Raw genomic sequence first — 20,343 nt, 5'->3', positions numbered from 1 at the left:
CTGCATTGTTTATAGTTAGCTGATTCTACTTGTTTTAAATATAACTTAAACGCTCAACTCTTCTCTGAAAAATTGAGGATCACCATGAAGCCACATGATGTGTGTGCTGCCTGCTTTTCATTGAGGATCGAGTCACTGATACCCCAGACTCTCAGTTCTATAAAGATTCTAGCTTTTTTCTTTTGGTCATGCTGTGAGGTTTGCTGGACTCTCAGGTCCCTGACTGGGGACTGAACCCGAGCCCTATGCAGTGAAAGTGCAGTGAAACTGCTGGACCACCGGGGAATTCCCAAGATCCTGGCTTTCTTATATTTCAAGTAAACTTTCTCATTTGATTGCAGAGTATATCATGAGAAACACTGGGCTGGAAGAAGCACAAGCTAGAATCAAGATTGCCAGGAGAAATATCAATAACCTCAGATATGCAGATGACACCACACTTATGGCAGAAAGTGAAGAAGAACTAAAGAGCCTCTTGATGAAAGTGAAAGTGGAGAGTGAAAAAGTTGGCCTAAAGCTCAACATTCAGAAAATGAAGATCATGGCATATGGTCCCATTACTTCATGGGAAATAGATAGGGAAACAGTGGAAACAGTGGCTGCTTTATTCTTCTGGGCTCCAATATCACTGCAGGTGGTGACTGCACCCATGAAATTAAAAGATGCTTACTCCCTGGAAGGAAAGTTATGACCAACCTAGACAACATATTAAAAAGCAGAGACATTACTTTGCCAACAAAGGTCTGTCTAGTCAAGGTTATGGTTTTTCCAGTGGTCATGTATGGATGTGAGAGTTGGACTGTGAAGAAAGCTGAGCGCCGAAGGACTGATGCTTTTGAACTGTGGTGTTGGAGAAGACTCCTGAGAGTCCCTTGGACTGCAAGGAGATCCAACCAGTCCATCCTAAAGGAGATCAGTCCTGGGTGTTCATTGGAAGGACTGACGTTGAACCTGAAACTCCAATACTTTGGCCACCTGATGCAAAGAGCTGACTCATTTGAAAAGACCCTGATGCTGAGAAAGATTGAAGGCAGGAGGAGAAGGGGGCGAAAGAGAATGAGATGGTTGGACAGCATCACCAACTCAATGGACATGGGTTTAGGTGGACTCCGGGAGTTAGTGATGGACAGGGAGGCCTGGCGTGCTGCGGTTCATGGGGTTGCAAAGAGTCGGACACGACTGAACTGAACTGAAAAATAAATAAAGTCCGTTAGTTGTTCAGGCACGTCTGACTCTTTGCGATCACGTGAACTGTAGCCCGACAAGCTCCTCTGGCCACTGGATTTTCCAGGCAAGAATACTGAAGTGGGTTACCATTCCTTATTCCAGGGGATCTTCCCAACCCAGGGATCGAACTACTGTCTCCTGCTTAGCAGGTGGCTTCTTTACCTGAGAAACCTTCTTCCACTTTCATGCAAATTAACCCTCCCCAATTAATCTGGTTAAGAACATATACTTACATGACAGATCAATCTTGGAACAATATTCTACATGTCTATGGTACCTACCCCTCTGCTGACCTTTCTCCCAATAGTCCTATCAGCCTGCTTCTCCCCCAGCTCTCTGAATTACATAAATGGCATTATGAATGAAGGTGCCTTCCTCCCTTACCTGCAAAAAAGTTCATACATTGAAGCCCTAATCCCCTAGGAGTGTGATGGTATTTGGAGAAGTGGCCTGTAGGAGACAATCAGATTTAGATGAAGTCATGGGGTCCCTTATGATGGGAGCAGTGTCTCTGTAAGAGATATCAGAGAGCTTGCTCTTCCCTTCCCTCCGCCATGTGAGGAGGCAAGGCGGCCTTCTGCAATCCAAGTAGGAGGTTCCCATCAGGACCCAAAAGTCAGCCAGCACCTTCACCTTGGACTTCCTAGCATCCAGAAATGTGAGAAATGTCTGTTGTTTAAGCCACCAAGTCTATGGTATTTTGTTTCAGTAGCGTGAGCTAATCAACCAACACAAGTGGAAAATAAATTTTTGCAGGAAAAAATCACAGGCACTCTGAACTGAATAGTCAGAATACTCCATTTCCTGATTCTCTTTAAAACTATTCTATTTGCTATCCCCTGATTTACTGGCACATGCTAATTCTATAAGTGAACTGAAGTTGCAATTTTCAAAACCATAAAACACTTAAAAATAATGTCACAGCTATGTAAAAAATCAGATCGGTGGCACAGAAGTGAGATTTTCTTCTTAAACTAAAGGAAGTAAGTGAAGTAACGAGGTAAATCTACAAAGAAAACTCCTGAAGAGATTCTGCACTACCTATTAACACAGTTTAGTGGCAGCGAGAGAAATCCAGAAGTGCCTCCCAGAATGTGTCCAGAGAAAGTGACTCCTTAAATGTGAAAGAGATAAAATCCTAAACCTTTTTCCCTTCACAAAATTGAGATGAAAATAATCATCAACAAAAAACTGAGCCTACAGCAAAGACAATGAAAGGAATGCTTGTAAAATCACTCAGTTCATCCTCACTGGTTCTTAAAAAATTCATCAATTTTCTAAAGCAGTGCTAAATTAATGTAGAACTCATTTTTAAAACTTCTACTCTTTATACTCAGATATTTCAAAATTCAGATTCTAGTCTTTTCTCTAGTTACATGGAACATAAAGAAAAGCATAATCAAACAAACCCATAGGCATGGGAAGCTATTAAGATTGCATAAAGGATGAAATTTAAACATCTGGTAAAGTACTAGTTTATAAATATGGTTGCAACTGTTTTTGTTAATGAAGAAAAAAAACAAAAGAGTTAAAATTCGTTATCAAATATGACCACAATAAGATAAATCTCAACAATTAGAGGAAAGGGCTTACCACAATTATGTAGCATATTTGAGATGAAACCACAGGTATAAATGATTAGATATTTTATAAGACTTACAACTTACTTTTATACTAATTACACTTGTACAGGCATAATAATTTTAAACTATTTAATGACAGTATGTGCTGGTGAATTTTCAGTACAGTATAAATGTTTAAGTAAGTACATATATTATCAACTAAAAAACAAACAAAAGAAACAGAGGATTTTGGCAACAGAGTCAACTAAATGCCATCTACACTGCAGTTTCTAGAGCCTACATCAAATTTTCCTGCGCCACAAAGGCAGCTTCCAAACACCACTGAGGTCAAAGACTGCTTTAGACAGCTGTAGCATGCTCCATGGGAGAAAGCAAGTATAAAGAACAAGAAATTTTGCTTCATTTTCTCTTTTTAATGAAAGTCAACATTCATCTATTTCAACAATAAAATGTGAAAAAGATTTTCAAGGCTTCCTCTACTTATCCTGCTTTAAGCAAGGTTGACTGTCAGAGTCATCAAATTCAGAATTTGTCATATACATAAAAGACATTTTTTTTAATCACAAAAAATATAAAAACTTGTTTGCAGTAAATAAAATTACTGTTTAGCTTAAAAAGAAAGAAAAAGCAATTTGGAAAGTCTGAAACAACTCGTCAGTCAACAACTATGAGGTAACGCTGAGTATTCCTTAAATTTAGGAAAGAAAAAGTAAGTCTAGAAGTTGGATAAAGGAAAATGATTATAGGGACCATAAGTCATTTAATCACATTGTTCTGTAACAATGAAAATAGTATGAATAAAAATAGTAAAGTTAAAATAAGTATCATGATCAATCACTACTCCTCGGTGAAGAAGTCCTTTGCTCAGTATTTCCAGAGACAATAAAGAATCTAACCAGTGGATCACATACCATCACCACCTCAGTCCACTATACAGCATGATCAAGTCGGTCTCTCAAAAAAAGAGAGGAACCAAATGAAGTTTCTAGAACAGGAGGTGGGAAACACGTATGATTCCACTTCTCTGCATCATTCTGAGCACGTCTTCTCAGTGATTACTGTGAACATAGCTTAAGAACTTAGACAGTGACACTAAGAAAAGGACTAGTCATTGAACCTGATCATCAGTGCCAGTCTGGGCTCCTGACTTTGTAATTTAGCTCCATTATGTGAAAATTAACCAAGTTAGAACAAATGCGTACCAACAATCAAGCAACAAGTATGAAACATTTTTGTTTTGTTGAACTAATTTTAAAATATTCAACTATCAAACTTCTGATCTTTTTTAAAATACACAAAGCGAAACAGAACGTAAATCTGCCTAATCTTAATTATAATAGCCAGAACATGGAAGCAACTTAGATGTCCATCAGCAGACAAATGGATAAGAAAGCTGTGGTACATATACACAATGGCGTATTACTCAGCTATTAAAAAGAATACATTTGAATTAGTTCTAATGAGGTAAATGAAACTGGAGCCGATGATACAGAGTGAAGTAAGCCAGAAAGAAAAACACCAATACAGTATACCAACACATATATATGGAATTTAGAAAGATGGTAATGATAACCCTGTATGCGAGACAGCAAAAGAGACACAGATGTAAAGAACAGACTTTTGGACTCTGTGGGAGAGGGAGAGGGTGGGATGATTTGGGAGAATGGCGTTGAAACATGTATACTATCATGTAAGAAATGAATTGCTAGTCTAGGTTCGATACAGGATACAGGATGCTTGGGGCTGGTGCACTGGGATGACCCAGAGAGATGATATGGGGAGGGAGGTGGGAGGGGAGTTCAGGGTTGGGAACTCATGTACACCTGTGATGGATTCATGTCAACGTATGGCAAAACCAATACAGTATTGTAAAGTAAAAAAATAAAAAATAATTTAAAAAAAATAAATAAAATACAGAATTCAAAATTTTTTCATATTAAGAACTGGGTACTCTGAAGTAGTTTCCCGAAAGCATGGAGATCTTAAAGGGAATTCAGATCTCATTTAATATAAGCCTCCTATTTACAAAGAGGAAACCTACGCATTAACAGGAACTTCCAATAGCTGAACTCTGAAATAGTATTGTCAAGGCTGGGACAATTGTCTAACACAGGGCTCCTGACTCCCAGGAGAATGCATTTCTTTACTAACTTTGAAATCTGCCTCAGAAGATACTGTTAAATTCCAACATTATTCCCACAGTAAGGACATTCTCAGTTTAGAGACTGTTCAAGTACTGCCATTTCAAGGTGACTGAAAAGAATCCACACCTAAAAAGACTCTGTCTGATAATTGTCCACAGTTGGACAATTTCTTTTGAACTACAAGTTCTCTAATAGTCAATAATTATATATATAAAAATCTCTAATATATTATTATAGATATATTAGATAGAATATCTAATCAGATATATATTATAGTCCCTATAGAGATCTATCTATATATGGATATATAAATAGATAAATACATAGGTATCTCTATATCTATGTATCTATATATATCTAATTAGATATATTATCTAATATATATTATATATTATTATATAATAATCTCTAATAGTCAAAGTTTCTGATTTTCACTATATGAAATCTCCTGAGGGAACAGGGCGAGAAAGATTTAGATGTCACATAACAAAGGAAAATGCACACGAAGTCTTAAAACTTGGTAAATGCACAAGTGTATGTACTTGCACACACATGTATAAAATCCTATCCTGAAGAAAAAGAAGCGGGTTAAATAGGTCGTCACTAACAATCGCAGGAAGAGACTGGGAGCAATTTTCTACCATGTCCCTCTTTTATGTTTCAAAGGTATGAAATTCACTTTTCTTCAGCTTAGCTGCTTTCACTCAAACCATGATCAATTGATTCAGGACAAACACTGAGTCACAGACACAGGTTGCTACTTGGGACAAAAAGTTCTGACTCACAGAAGAAGGGGAGACTGTCACTTCTAATAAGCCATGTGGTTAAAGAAGCTTCTTTAATCTTTTCTCCACTGGATTTGAGATCGAACATTAATAGTTCTGTGTATAAGAATAAACCACACTATTTCCAACAGAAAATGACCAAGCCTGGCCTGTACTTTTACCCTGGAAGGGATAAGCAAAGGCCTGGAAAGACATCTCAAACTCCTAGAGAGAGCTTCTAAATTTCACACTAATACCAGAATGGTAGCCAAATTAGGTGAGTTTAAGACACACGCACACGCACACACCTGCCAGGAGCCAGCGTGAGGAACTCCACCCATGGCAAAGGTCATAAGGAAGGAGGCTTGGCATATGCAAAGGCATGATCAAGCCTCAGGAAACCCCCTGTTCCCGAGCATCTAACCCCAAAACCAGAGTCTGTTTTATGCTCTCCTCCATAACTGTTTTTCTTGGAGAAGGAGTAAACGTGCAGCTCCAAGGCAATAAAAATTCTTGGGCGTGACAAGACTGTTTCAGCTTACGGACTCCTCTGAAGGTTATCTAGCCCACCTGTATAGGTTCGTCTGGCCACATGTGATTGATTACAGCCTCCCAATCTGAGAGGCATGAGATGTTTCAGACTTACTAAAGGCAAATTCTTTTGGGGAGTTAGAAATTATTAGTATAGTGGGTTGGTTAGGAATTATATTGGCGAAGGGTTTTTCATTTGTTGTGTCAATAATTGCCGCTAATTCCCTCCTCTGGGTGGGACAAGGATGTCTCAAGGATGTCAAACCACTCTGCTAACAGACTAGCTTGTGTGACAGGATTAGCCATACTCCTGCCACTACCCACATGATTGTTTACTACCTCTTAACCATAAACAGCACAGAGAGTTTTGGAGTATTTTGAGAGTCTTGATTAGCATAGGGCCTTTTCTTCTTGTTGAGTCAATGATTGCCGCCAGGCCTCCATATCCTTAGGCACCTGGGAATATATTAATCAATGTATTTGGAATATAGAAAAGGAAATATAGTAGTTTTTAAGGTTAGCAATACTAGACTTTTTTGAGCTAATGGATTTTCTCTTTTGTAATAGATCACTGTGCTTTGTTATAAATCACTGCGTCCTTGTTATGTAAAAATGTAACTTTATCACTATCTTAAGACTAAATAGATCTTAAGGGGAGCACTGATGAAAGGATTTTCATTTGTTGGGCTGATGTTTGCTGCTAAATCTCCATGTTCCCTACCCTTATAATGAATATAACTAACATATAGGAGAAATAAGCATTAACCTTTAAGCATATAGGAGAAATAGGTATTAACCTTTAAGATTAATCATGTTAACCTTGGGTTAAATAAATTCCTTTCTTGATTGTAACTCACTACACCCTCACCCTATAGGAATGTAACTTTACTTGGAGGGTGGTGCCTGGTTTAAGAAAAAACACCCTTGGAAAAAATAAGTTTTTGGTTATCAGAAAGAAAGGATCATAAAATCCCTAAGAACTTTTTATGTAAAGCACCTGATTTTGATAAAGGTCAGGACTGCTGACCCCCAAGTGACTCTGTATTCATCCCCCTGTGTAACAAAAGGTATATAAGCAAACCTAAAAATAAAGAAAACGGATCAGTTTCCGGAAAGACTGATTCCCCCATGTCGCTTCTTTCTTGCTCCCGTTTTTCTGGCTGAATTCCCATCTGGAGCATGGATGCTATTTCATGTAATCCAAGTTATTCAGCCTCTTTTTCTCCACTAATCTTCCTACTACACTATCCATTTCTAATCTCTCTATATCTGTGATTAAATATGTATTTTTCCAAAGACGCAGACTCCGTCCCCCCACCTTCGAATCACCCTGGATCCACCGGGGCTGGACCCCGCCACACACCCACACACACACATCCTGAAAAGAATCAAGTTGGAAATGCACAAAAATATCAAGTGTCACTTATTGAAAGCATACATGTGTCCTCTTCTGAGGCAAGATTTTATATGATCTTGGTAAAAACCCTCTTGAAGAGCAGCAGAATTCTAATTCTCCCCCATATAGCAATGAAGAAACCAAGTTCTAGAGATACTGAATAATTTACCCAACAACATATAACCAGAAACTGAGAGACCAAGTCCCAGAATGTGGAGTCTATTTGACACTAAGCCTGTAAAATTTTTCCCACTATTTTGAAGGCTCTACTTTCCATCATGATCCACAAACATGTGAACTACTAAAACCTAAGGCTATTGAGTTTCCCACAAAACACCCCAATTTTCCAGGTATGTCAATTTAGAAAGACTTCCTCAACTCTATCAACAGACATTAAGACATTGTTAGGAGACAAATAAATCCATTATAAGGCTGCCTCCCCTGTCTGAAAGGCGGGTATAAAAGCGGGTAGTGAATGAGATGTGATGTACTGGGTTCATCCATCAAATCAGGAAGAATGATGATAACAAAACAGACCACAAAGGAAAACCAAGGTAACATCTGGTAACCCTTCTTCTTGGGATTTACACACTCTGACTTCTAAAAGCAACTAATAAAATGGCATACAGAAAGGCATTGGTGGGCTCGACAACTGCGACCACTGCAAGATCGCAGCAGTTTCCTTAAATGCAAACTATGCATCTGCAAGCCGCCCTCTTTCAGAACACTTAAGCACCTTGGGCAAACTGCTGAGGTCAAGTCACCAACTGGGAACAGTAAGAATTTGAAATGGAAAACTAAGCTATTCCACTTACATGCCAGTGACTGACTGCTTGCCTTTCAGCTCAAAATTCAACTTGTTTGCCAGGACAGTGAAAATGAATCTGGCACAATGTAAATGTTTCTCAGTAAAGGACACAGTAAAGACACTGCAAGAGGGAAGGGTTTTGCCTCCCACTCCTCCCAGGATACAGCAGCCAGCACTGCCCAGTGGCTGACAGCTACCCCGGGAACCCCCTCAGGCTGCTTTGCAGCAGAGTGCCTCCACTAAGAAACTGCCCTGTGCAGAGTTTCTCCTCAGTACCTTAGAAGGCAGAATTCTGGCACATTCCAGAGAGCAGATTTCTAGTAAGTTCCACTGATGCAGTACCACAACAACTTCTCTACCATTCAGAGAACCACATCATGCCGATCTCAGCCCAAGGGAGGCGGGGGGTGGGGGGGCCTGGAGCAGTCTCCTACCTAGCACTAAAATGAGAAAAAAGAGGCATACGGTAAAGACCTCTGTTTAGATTTTGGAAAGAACATACATTACATTTGAGTGTGAGACACCACAATGGACCTTCAAAGTGACCTGGGAGGTTTCCAACTTTGATTGAGGAAAAGAAACAAAGGAGCCTCTGCAGTAAGTTCAGGCTGCAACGCAAGCTTCTCTACCACATGGGACCTAGGCTCCAGGTTCAGGCTATCTGAAGTGTCCGAGGCAAGCAGAGTTGCTTACGGAGCCTCGATTCATTGTGCTCCACAGCAGCTCTTGGCTAAAGGAACTGGTGCTAGAGACGCAGGCTTTCCTCAACATTCCATAGATGGCTTTCCAGCACGTTCCACTGGTATGACATTACTGAAACCATGTATTCTCTACTATTAGGTATATCATAGCCATGCACTCTCTGGTAACAGGGTGAAGAAGAATTTTCAGGGGAACTCTAACCTAGCCCCAGGAAAAGCACATCCTCTATACATTTGTTATTTTTGCATTCTTTAAGGTTCTCTCTCACTACTCCAATCCCTATTACACTTAATCACCCTTTATACGAAACTTTCCCTACCCAAACTACTACCCAGTGTTTCTTTTCTCCTGAGACACATGCCAACACACCATATTAAGAGCTTGCATGGCTCTCTTCTGTACCATGAAAACCAACATTGGAAACATCTTAAACAATTAGAACTCACTTTGACATGCTTTACTTTTACAGCTCAGAATTAAACGGGGGTGACTTAGACTGAGCTTAAGTGTAGCAGTAGCAGTGGCAGTTTTGTTAGTCGCGCGGTCGTGCCTCTCTGGGACCCCATGGACTACAGCCCACCAGGTTCCTCTCTCCATGGAATTCTTCAGGCAAGAACACTGGAGTAGACAGCCACTGCCTTTCTTCAAGGGATCATCCCAACCCAGGGACTGAACCCAGGTCTCCGGCATTGCAAGCAGATTCTTTACCATCTGAGCACGAACAGTGCCATTTCACTTACGCTTTGGCATACTGTACATTCTTTCTCCAAACATTCTACACTTTAAACTATCGTTCATCAGCCCTTAGCTTATAATCGCCAGCCTTTAGCACTATTATTAGTAATTCTTCCTCTTATTATTCAAGCTCTTCAAAGGAATAAAAGATAAAGGCCCAAATTGAAAACAAGTTACAAAATTAATTTTCATTGTTAAAAGGAATGGTTATTAGCTATAAATATTAATAATCTCAAATAGCATGATTCAAAGATACTGTCTTGACTATGTCTATATTCCAGTAAGAGATATCCTAATTCTATACCACTGTTAACCACAAGGAAGATCAAATAAACATGTAATGGTGACTTGGTGCAAGCTGAAAGACCTCTTGGGCTTAACATGCAGGGAACCCACAGGGACACATTAAAACAGTGTATCAGTGTCTCCTGTGCCTGGTAACTGGAAATAAACTAAAGAGTTCACTACTCTAACAGTTCAACAAAATTTTAAGCCTGCCAATTTTAATAACTTATTTACAAGATCATACCAACAAAAATTACTAAGAGGAAAAGGCATCATATCTCTTATAAAAGTAGAAAATAACCACCAACAATCCATCAAAAAGTGAGAAGAAGCAAGACGATCAGATTACACACTGAAATGCAAACAAATGCTTTATGGGATTTTTAAAGAACTTTAGGATTATATTCTAATTTCCAAAACAAAAAAAACAAACAAAAAAACCTAACTATCACTGAAAGTTTATTCTGAATGACTCCAGAAATGAAATGAGTAAAACTGTTACTAGCCACCATTACGGGAGGTGTGTCTAAAAAATGTAGAAAGACAAAACAGAAATAAGATAAAACTGAAATTTCTCTTCCACTAATGTATGTTTGTTTAAAAGTTTGCTTTAGAAAAATTCAGCTTTTAAATGGAAATTTATATTAGGAAATTCAGGTTTTTCTTACTTGAGAGAGTCCAGGGGACGATGCATGTCCCGGGGGCGTTGCCGCAAGGTTTGGATGCCCCTTGTTTACCTCATGTGCTGAGTAAGGGGAAGGGGTCGGGGGTCCCGGTTGTCTTGCTACTTGTGTTACCTGTGAAAAAATCAGTATTTAGTAAGACTATTAGTAACTCAGTATTAATAAATATTGCAAAAGAATAAAATAAGATTAAAGACTTAAAATTTCAAAATTGAAAAAATGAAATTAGTATAAAAAAAAGAAATGAATATTTTTATCCACTTGATAAAAGATTCTCAAAGCATACTTAAAATTAAAAATTTTAAAGGAAAAAAAATAAACGAAAAAAGCCAGACTGGAAACATCATCCTATAGGATGCCATTTATTTGTTATTTTGTAAAAAGACCAAAAAGGAAATATCAATAAATGATTACAAGAGCAAATAATAATTACAAAAAGGGCACAAGGATATACTAGGGAGTGACATAACTTGTTTCAGATCATGACTGTAGGCACATTACATATCTCTTTGAACCTGTCAAAACCAATGGAAGTATACATAGGACTGTAATAAGGTGAATTTCACCTTAAATAAATGATACCTCAATAAATCTGATAAAAAAAGTTACTTATACAGCATAATCGCATTTTTGTTTCTAAAAAAGCACATCTAAATATACATAAACATATTTCCATATGTGTATTTATGTGTAAATATGTGTGCATATATGAACATATATATCATTTCAGTTCAGTCGCTCAGTCGTGTCCAACTCTTTGCAACTCCATGAACTGCAGGACACCAGGCCTCCCTGTCCATCACCAACTCCCAGAGTTCACTCAAACTCATGTCCATGGAGGTAGTAATACCATCCAGCCATCTCATCCTCTGTCGTCCCCTTCTCCTCCTGCCGTCAATCCGTCCCAGCATCAGGGTCTTTTCCAATGAGTCAACTCTTCGCATCAGGTGGCCAAAGTATTGGAGTTTCAGCTTCAGCATCAGTCCTTCCAATGAGCACCCAGGACTGATCTCCTTTAGAATGGACTGGCTGGATCTCCTTGCAGTCCAACGGACACTCAAGAGTCTTCTCCAACACCACAGTTCAAAAGCATCAATTCTTCTGTATATGACCACTAGAAAAACCATAGCCTTGACAAGATGGACCTTTGCTGGCAAAGTAGTGTCTCTGCTTTTGAATATACTATCTAGGTTGGTCATAATTTTGCTTTCAAGGAGTAAGCCTCTTTTAATTTCATGGCTGCAATCACCATCTGCAGTGATTTTGGAGCCCAGAAAAATGAAGTCTGACACTGTTTCTACTGTTTCCCCATCTATTTCCCATGAAGTGATGGGACCGGATGCCATGATCTTCGTTTTCTGAATGCTGAGCTCTAAGCCAACTTTTTCACTCTCCTCTTTCACTCTCATCAAGAAGCTTTTTAGTTTCTCTTCACTTTCTGCCATAAGGGTGGCGTCATCTGCATATCTGAGGTTACTGATAGTTCCCCCGGCAATCTTGATTCCAGCTTGTGCTTCCGCCAGCCCAGCGTTTCTTGTGATGTACTTCTGCATATAAGTTCAAAAAGCAGGGAGACGATATACAGCCTTGACATACTCCTTTTCCTATTTGGAAACAGTCTGTTGTTCCATGTCCAGTTCTAACTGTTGCTTCCTGGTCTGCAAATAGATTTCTCAAGAGGCAGGTCAGGTAGTCTGGTATTCACTTCTCTTTCAGGATTTTCTGCAGTTCATTGTGATCCACACAGTCAAAGGCTTTCACATAGTCAATAAAGTAGAAATACATGTTTTTTTTGAACTCTTGCTTTTTCGATGATCCAGCGGATGTTGGCAATTTGATCTCTGGTTCCTCTCCCTTTTCTCAATCCAGTTTGAACATGAGGAAATTCACAGTTCATCTATTGCTAAAGCCTGGCTTGGAGAACTTTGAGCATTACTTTACTAGCCTGTGAGATGAGTGCAATTGTGCAGTAGTTTGAGCATTCCTTGGCATTGCCTTTCTTTGGGATTGGAATGAAAACTGATCTTTTCCAGTCCTGTGGCCACTGCTGAGTGTTCCAAATTTGCTGGCACATTGAGTGCAGCACTTTCACAGCATCATCTTTCAGGATTTGAAAGAGCTCAACTGGAATTCCATCACCTCCACTAGCTTTGTTGGTAGTGATGCTTTCTAAGGCCCACTTGACTTCACATTCCAGGATGTCTGGCTTTTATCTGGGTCGTGAAGATCTTTTTTGTACAGTTCTTCTGTGTACAGAAGTTATTCTTGCCACCTCTTCTTAATATCTTCTGCTTCTGTTAGGTCCATATCATTTCTGTCCTTTATCGAGCCCATCTTTGCATGAAATGTTCCCTTGATATCTCTAATACACATACTCAAAAGTATATATACATCATATTAAAAAAGATTTATAAAGAAGATACACAAAGATCTTAACAGAAAGCATGCAAGTGTTTTTTTTCCTACTATTTTTATATTCTCGTATAGTTCAACAGTCACGAACTTGAACAATAAAAAAAATAGCATATGTATTTATGTAAATAAAAATCATGTCTCCCCCACTTTTTATGGGTAATAAAGTACCCATCAGCCTTTGACAGGTATGAAACCACTTTACTCTGGCCCCTTTCTAGCATCTAACAATCTTACCCAACTCTATCACAGTGTAACCCATAATAGCACTGACAACTTGGCTAACCTCCATGAATACAGGGCAATTCTGCAGTTGTGTGTGTTAAGTCACTTCAGTCATGTCTGACTCTTTGCGACCCTATGACTATAGCCCGCCAGGCTTCTCTGTCCATGGGATTCTCTAACAAGAATACTGTGGGTTGCCATTTCCTGCTCCAGGGAATCTTCCCGACCAACGGATGGCACCCTCATTTCTTATGTCTGCAGCATGGCAGGCGTGTTCCTTACCACTAACACCACCTGGTAAGCCCCATCTTCCCATCTGAGACATAACTTCCTGCTTTTTCATGCTGATTAACTTTCTGTAATGTGGCTTTTGTTTAAGTCTCTGTGGAGCTGAGGTTTTCTGGCTGCTTCTGTCTGCCCTCTGATGCAGGAGGCAAAGAGGCAACAGTGATCTTCCTGATGGGAGGGACTGGTGGTGAGGTTATCTAATATAAAAGAATTCATTCTCCTTAGGGTGAGTGAAGCCAGGAATCCTTCACAATCTGATAGAAACAAACTTCTTCCTATCATCCTATTTTTAAATGCAAAAATAGATTACAAAAACCAATTATGTTGAAATATGGGTATTAATACATTAAGACAAACTTGTGATATAATATACATTCTGTATTACTGTATTGAAAATAGTAACTAATGGCAGTTGCTGCCCACATTCATAACTCAAAGAAATGATAACATTTACTGAGATATTTAACCCCACTTCTTAGATCCCCTGAATTCTACAACAGACTTAAAAACTCTACCCAGGGAGAAATGAAAGTGGTCTCTCAATGACAGTAAATTTTCCTAGAATTCACTCAGCCAGTCAGAAGCTCTGAAGAAAGTCTACTCCTTGGTAATTTAAGCCTAGAATGCTTTGCATGCATGCACACTAAGTTGCTTTAGTCATGTCTGACTCTCTGCAACTCTCTGTCTACAGCCCACCAGGGTCCTCTGTCCATGGGATTCTCCAGGCAAGATACTGGAGTGGGTTGCCATGCCCTCCTCCAGGGGACCTTACCAACCCACGGACTGAACCTGCATCTCTTATGTCTCCTGCATTGGCAAGTTCAGTTCAGTCGTTCAGTAGTGTCTGACTTGTTGTGACCCCATGGACTGCACCACGCCAGGCTTCCTTGTCCATCACCAACTCCCAGAACCTCCTCAACATCATGACGAACAACTCACTGATGCCATCCGACCATCTCGTCCTCCATCATCCCCTTCTCCTCCTGCCTTCAATCTTTCCCAGCATCAGGGTCTTTTCCAATGAGTCGGTTCTTCTCATCAGGTGACCAAAGTATTGGAGCTTCAGGTTCAGCAATAGTCCTTCCAATGAATATTCAGGACTGATTTCCTTTAGGATTGACTGGTTTGATCTCCTCACAGTCCAAAAGATTCTTATCAGTCTTCTCCAGCATCACAGTTCAAAAGCATCAATTCTTTGGTGATCAGCTTTCTTTATAGTCCAACTCTCACATCCAAACAGGACTTCTGGAAAAACCGTATCTTTGACCAGATGGCCCATTATCAGCAAACTAATATCCCTGCTTTTGAATATGCTGTTGAGGTTGGTCATGACTTTCCTTCCAAGGAGTAAGCGTCTTTTAATTTCATGGCTGCAGTCACTATCTGCAGTGATTTTGGAGCCCCAAAAGTCTGACACTGTTTCTACTGTTTCCCCATCTATTTCCCATGAAGTGATGGGACCAGATGCCGTGATCTTTGCTTTTTGACTGTTTTCAGCCAGTTTTTTACTCTTCTCTTTCACTTTCATCAAGAGGCTCTTCAAGTTTCTCTTCCCTTTCTGCCATAAGAGTGGTGTCATCTTCATATCTGTTCAGTTCAGTTCAGTCGCTCAGTCGTGTCCGACTCTTTGCGACCCCATGAATCACAGCACGTCAGGCCTCCCTGTCCATCACCAACTCCCACAGTTCACTCAGACTCACGTCCATCGAGTCCGTGATGCCATCGAGCCATCTCATCCTCTGTCGTCCCCTTCTCCTCCTGCCCCCAATCCCTCCCAGCATCAGTCTTTTCCAATGAGTCAGCTCTTCGCATGAGGTGGCCAAAGTACTGGAGCTTCAGCTTTAGCATCAGTCCTTCCAAAGAAATCCCAGGGTTGATCTCCTTCAGAATGGACTGGTTGGATCTCCTTGCAGTCCAAGGGACTCTCAAGAGTGTTCTCCAACACCACAGTTCAAAAGCATCAATTCTTTGGCGCTCAGCCTTCTTCACAGTCCAACTCTCACATCCATATATGACCAAAGGGAAAATCATAGCCTTGATTGACAGACCGTAGTCGGCAAAGTAATGTCTCTGCTTTTGAATATACTATCTACGTTGGTCCTAACTTTGCTTCCAAGGAGTAAGCCTCTTTTAATTTCATGGCTGCAGTCACCATCTGCAGTGATTTTGGAGCCCAGAAAAATACAGTCTGACACTGTTTCCACTGTTTCCCCATCTATTTCCCATGAAGTGATGGGACCAGATGCCATGATCTTCGTTTTCTGAATGTTGACCTTTAAGCCAACTTTTTCACTCTCCTCTTTCACTCTCATCAAGAGGCTTTTTAGTTCCTCTTCACTTTCTGCCATAAGGGTGGTGTCATCTGCATGTCTGAGGTTATTGATATTTCTCCCAGCAATCTTCATTCCAGCTTGTGTTTCTTCGAGTCCAGCGTTTCTCATGATGTACTCTGCACAGAAGTTCAATAAGCAGGGTGACAATATACAGCCTTGACGTACTCCTTTTCCTATTTGGAAATAGTCTGTTGTTCCACGTCCAGTTCTAACTGTTGCTTCCTGACCTGCATACAGATTTCTCAAGAGGCAGGTCAGGTGGTCTGGTATTCCCATCTCTTTCAGAATTTTCCAGTTTATTATGATCCACACAATCAAAGGCTTTAGCATAGTCAATAAGGCGGAAATAGATGTTTTTCTGGAACTCTCTTGCTTTTTTGATGATCCAGCGGATGTTGGCAATTTGATCTCTGGTTCCTCTGCCTTTTCTAGAATCAGCTTGAACATCAGGGAGTTCACGGTTCACGTACTGCTGAAGCCTGGCTTGGAGAATTTTGAGCATTACTTTACTAGCATGTGAGATGAGTGCAACTGTGCAGTAGTTTGACCATTCTTTTGCATTGCCTTTCTTTGGAATTGGGATGAGGTTACTGATATTTCTCCTGGCAAGCTGGATTCCAGCTTGTGCTTCAACCAGCCGGGCATTACAGATGATGTACTCTGCATGCAAGTTAAATAAGCAGGGTGACAAAATGCAGCCTTGACGGACTCCTTTCCCTATTTGGAACCAGTCTGTTTTTCCATGCCCAGTTCTAAATGTTGCTTCTTGACCTACATAAAGATTTCTCAGGAGGCAGGTAAGGTGGTCTGGTATTCCCATCGCTTTAAGAATTTTCCACAGTTTGTTGTGATCCACACAGTCAAAGGCTTTGGAATAGTCAATAAAGCAGAAATAGATGTTTTTCTGGAATTCTCTTGTTTTTTCCATGATCCAACAAATGTTGGCAGTATGATCTCTGGTTCCTCTGCCTTTTCTATATCCAGATTGACCATCTAGAATTTCTCGGCTCACGTACTGTTGAAGGCTTGCTTGGAGAATTTTGAGCATTACTTCGCAAGGATGTGAGATGAGTGTAATTGTGCGGTAGTTTGAGCATTTCTTTGGCATTGTCTTTCTTTGGAATTGGAAATGAAAACTGACCTTTTCCAGTCCTGTGGCCACTGCTGAGTTTTCCAAATTTGCTGGCATACTGAGTGCACCACTTTCACAGCATCATCATTTAGGACTTGAAATAGCTCAGCTGAAATTCCATCACGTCCACCTGTTCTGTTCGTAGTGATGCTTCCTAGGGCCACTTGACCTCAGCCTCCAGGATGTCTGGTTCTAACTGAGCCACCATCATGGTTATCTGCATCATTACGATCTTTTTGGTATAGTTCTGTGTATTCTTGGCAGGTTATGTCTGGCAGGTTACATTGGCAGGTTATGTCTATCTAAAACAGACACGAATACCTAGAGGCTCAGCTACCCGTTCCCAAAGCAAAAATAAAACAGACTCATGGAGAACTAGTACACTCAAAAGATTACAGGTTAAGAAGAGACACAAATATGGTAAAAAGGGACCAACGTTTAAAACCGAAATTAATTGTGTTTCATTTCTTTACTGCTTTTATTTTGGCCATGTGGCACGTGGCATCTTAGTTCCCAGACCAGGGATCAAACCTACACCCCCTACGATTGGAAGCATGAAGTCTTAACCAATGGACCTCCAGGGAAGTCCTTCTTCCTTCTTTTCAAGTAGCTTTATGATTTTTTTGAAAACTTTGTTTACAATTTCAAGTCAAAATTACATTTATAAGGGCATGAAGTTTACCATGAAATGTTATGGCATTTATAAATCTCATCAGGGCAATTTTTCAAAGGATAAAAATCAAAATGCTATATAAACATCTACTTTAGGAAAAATTAATAACCAGAATGAAGAGTTTTACATGCAAATCTCTCACTAACAAGGCTTTATAAATTTATATTCTTATTTCACATACTTTACAATTAAATATTTTGATATTTTACTAAAGCAAAGCATCAAAATAGATACATATTTTTAACACTACGATAAAAATTTTCTCAGTGAAATATGTTAGCTATATTAAATGTCAGGTTAATTCTCCAATTCATTATGATAAAACAAAGATTAAATTTACCCAGGTAAAAAAATCCTAATGTGGGAAAATGTTTTTATAATTGCTGATGAGGGGCTTCCCTGCTGGCTCAGCTGATAAAGAGTCCACCTGCAATACAAAAGACCTGGGATAGATCTCTGGATTGGAAACATTCCCTGGAGAAGGGAGCAGCTACCCACTACAGTATTCTGGCCTGGAGAATTCCATGGACTGTATAATCCATGTATTTAACTCAAATAAAACAAACAAACAAAAAAACCAAATCTTTCCTGAAATTAATAGTAAATGAATATTAAAATATGATCACTATATGTCCATGTTACACAAAGCAATCTATAGACTCAATGTGATCTCTATCAATCTACCCGTGACATTTTTCATATAACTAAAACAAATACTTCTAAAATTTACAGGGGACCATAAAACACTTACAATTGCCAAAGCAATCCTGAGGAAGGAGAACAACGCAGGTAGCATAATTTTCTCAGACTTCACACAACACTATGAAGTCACAACAATCAAAACAACAGAGTATTGGCGCGCGCGCACACACACACACACACACACACACAGATACATGGACCAACGGAACAGAATAGAGAGCTCAGAAATAAACTCACACACCTATGGTCAATTAATCTTCAACAAGGAGGCAAGAATATACAATGGGGAAAAGACAGTCTCTTCAGCAAGTGGTATTGAAAAGTTGGAAAGCTGCATGCAAATCAATGAAGTTAGAACATACCCTCAGGCTGTACATAAAAAAGCTCAAAACATCTTTAAGAGTTATATATTAGACAAGACATAAAACTCCTAGAAGAGAACACAGGCAAGACATTTTTTGAAATCATATTGTTATAACCTATGTCCTTTGAATATAGTGGCAAGAAGTTCTCATTTATTGAGGTAAAAAACAAGTTTTTTCATTATTATTAGTACCATCTCAACTGTGAAGGCTGGGAGCAGAACTATAAAATAGCTAATTATGATAACTAATTACCTCCAAAGCAACAAAGATTTTTCTCTTTTATACAATACTTTATTTAAGCAAAATTAATCAATTGCCAACATACGCTGGATCATGTAAAAAGCAAGAGAGTTCCAGAAAAACATCTATTTCTGCTTTCTTGACTATGCCAAAGCCTTTGACGGTGTGGAGCACAATCAACTGTGGAAAATTCTGAAAGAGATGGGAATACCAGACCGTCTGACCTGCCTCTTGAGAAATCTGTATGCAGGAAGCAACAGTTAGAACTGGACATGGAACAACAGACTGTTTCCAAATAGGAAAAGGAGTACGTCAAGGCTGTATATTGTCACCCTGCTTATTGAACTTATATGCAGAGTACATCATGAGAAACGCTGGGCTGGAAGAAGCACAAGCTGGAATCAGGATTGCGGGCAGAAAGCTCAATAACCTCAGACATGCAGATGACACCACCCTTACGGCAGAAAGTGAAGAAGAACTAAAAAGCCTCTTGATGAAAGTGAAAGAGGAGAGTGAGAAACTTGGCTTAAAGGTCAACATTCAGAAAACGAAGATCATGGCATCTGGTCCCATCACTTCATAGGAAATAGATGGGGAAACAGTGGAAATAGAGTCAGACTTTATTTTTATGGGCTCCAAAACCACTGCAGATGGTGATTGCAGCCATGAAATTAAAAGACGCTTACTCCTTGGAAGCAAAGTTATGACCAACCTAGATAGCATATTCAAAAGCAGAGACATTACTTTGCCAACAAAGGTTCGTCTAGTTAAGGCTATGGTTTTTCCAGTAGTCATGTATGGATGTGAGAGTTGGACTATAAAGAAAGCTATGCACAGAAGAATTGATGCTTTTGAACTGTGATATTAGCGAAGACTCTTGCGAGTCCCTTGGACTGCAAGGAGATCCAACCAGTCCATTCTAAAGGAGATCAACCCTGGGTGTTTACTGGAAGGACTGATGCTGAAGGTGAAACTCCAATACTTTGGCCACCTTATGCGAAGAGTTGACTCATTGGAAAAGACCCTGATGCTGGGAGGGATTGGGGGCAGGAGGAGAAGGGGACGGCAGAGGATGGGATGGCTGGATGGCATCACCGACTCGATGGACTTGGTTC

General features: G+C 39.8%; 1 protein-coding gene across 1 annotated transcript in view; it reads right to left on the bottom strand.

Annotated features, from left to right (window-relative positions):
* EIF4G3 (eukaryotic translation initiation factor 4 gamma 3) overlaps window positions 1–20,343 on the bottom strand; it is a 359,681-nt gene that overhangs the window by 220,551 nt on the left and 118,787 nt on the right. The window contains exon 3 of the mRNA XM_052636017.1: window positions 10,844–10,972. The gene's annotated coding sequence lies outside the window, so the exon portion shown is untranslated. The remainder of the gene's footprint in view (window positions 1–10,843; window positions 10,973–20,343) is intronic.

The sequence above is a fragment of the Budorcas taxicolor genome, chromosome 2, assembly GCF_023091745.1.
Source record: "Budorcas taxicolor isolate Tak-1 chromosome 2, Takin1.1, whole genome shotgun sequence".
NCBI lineage: Eukaryota > Metazoa > Chordata > Mammalia > Artiodactyla > Bovidae > Budorcas > Budorcas taxicolor.
Note: the sequence above shows the minus strand (reverse complement) of the source record. Positions and strands in the feature narration are given on the sequence as shown.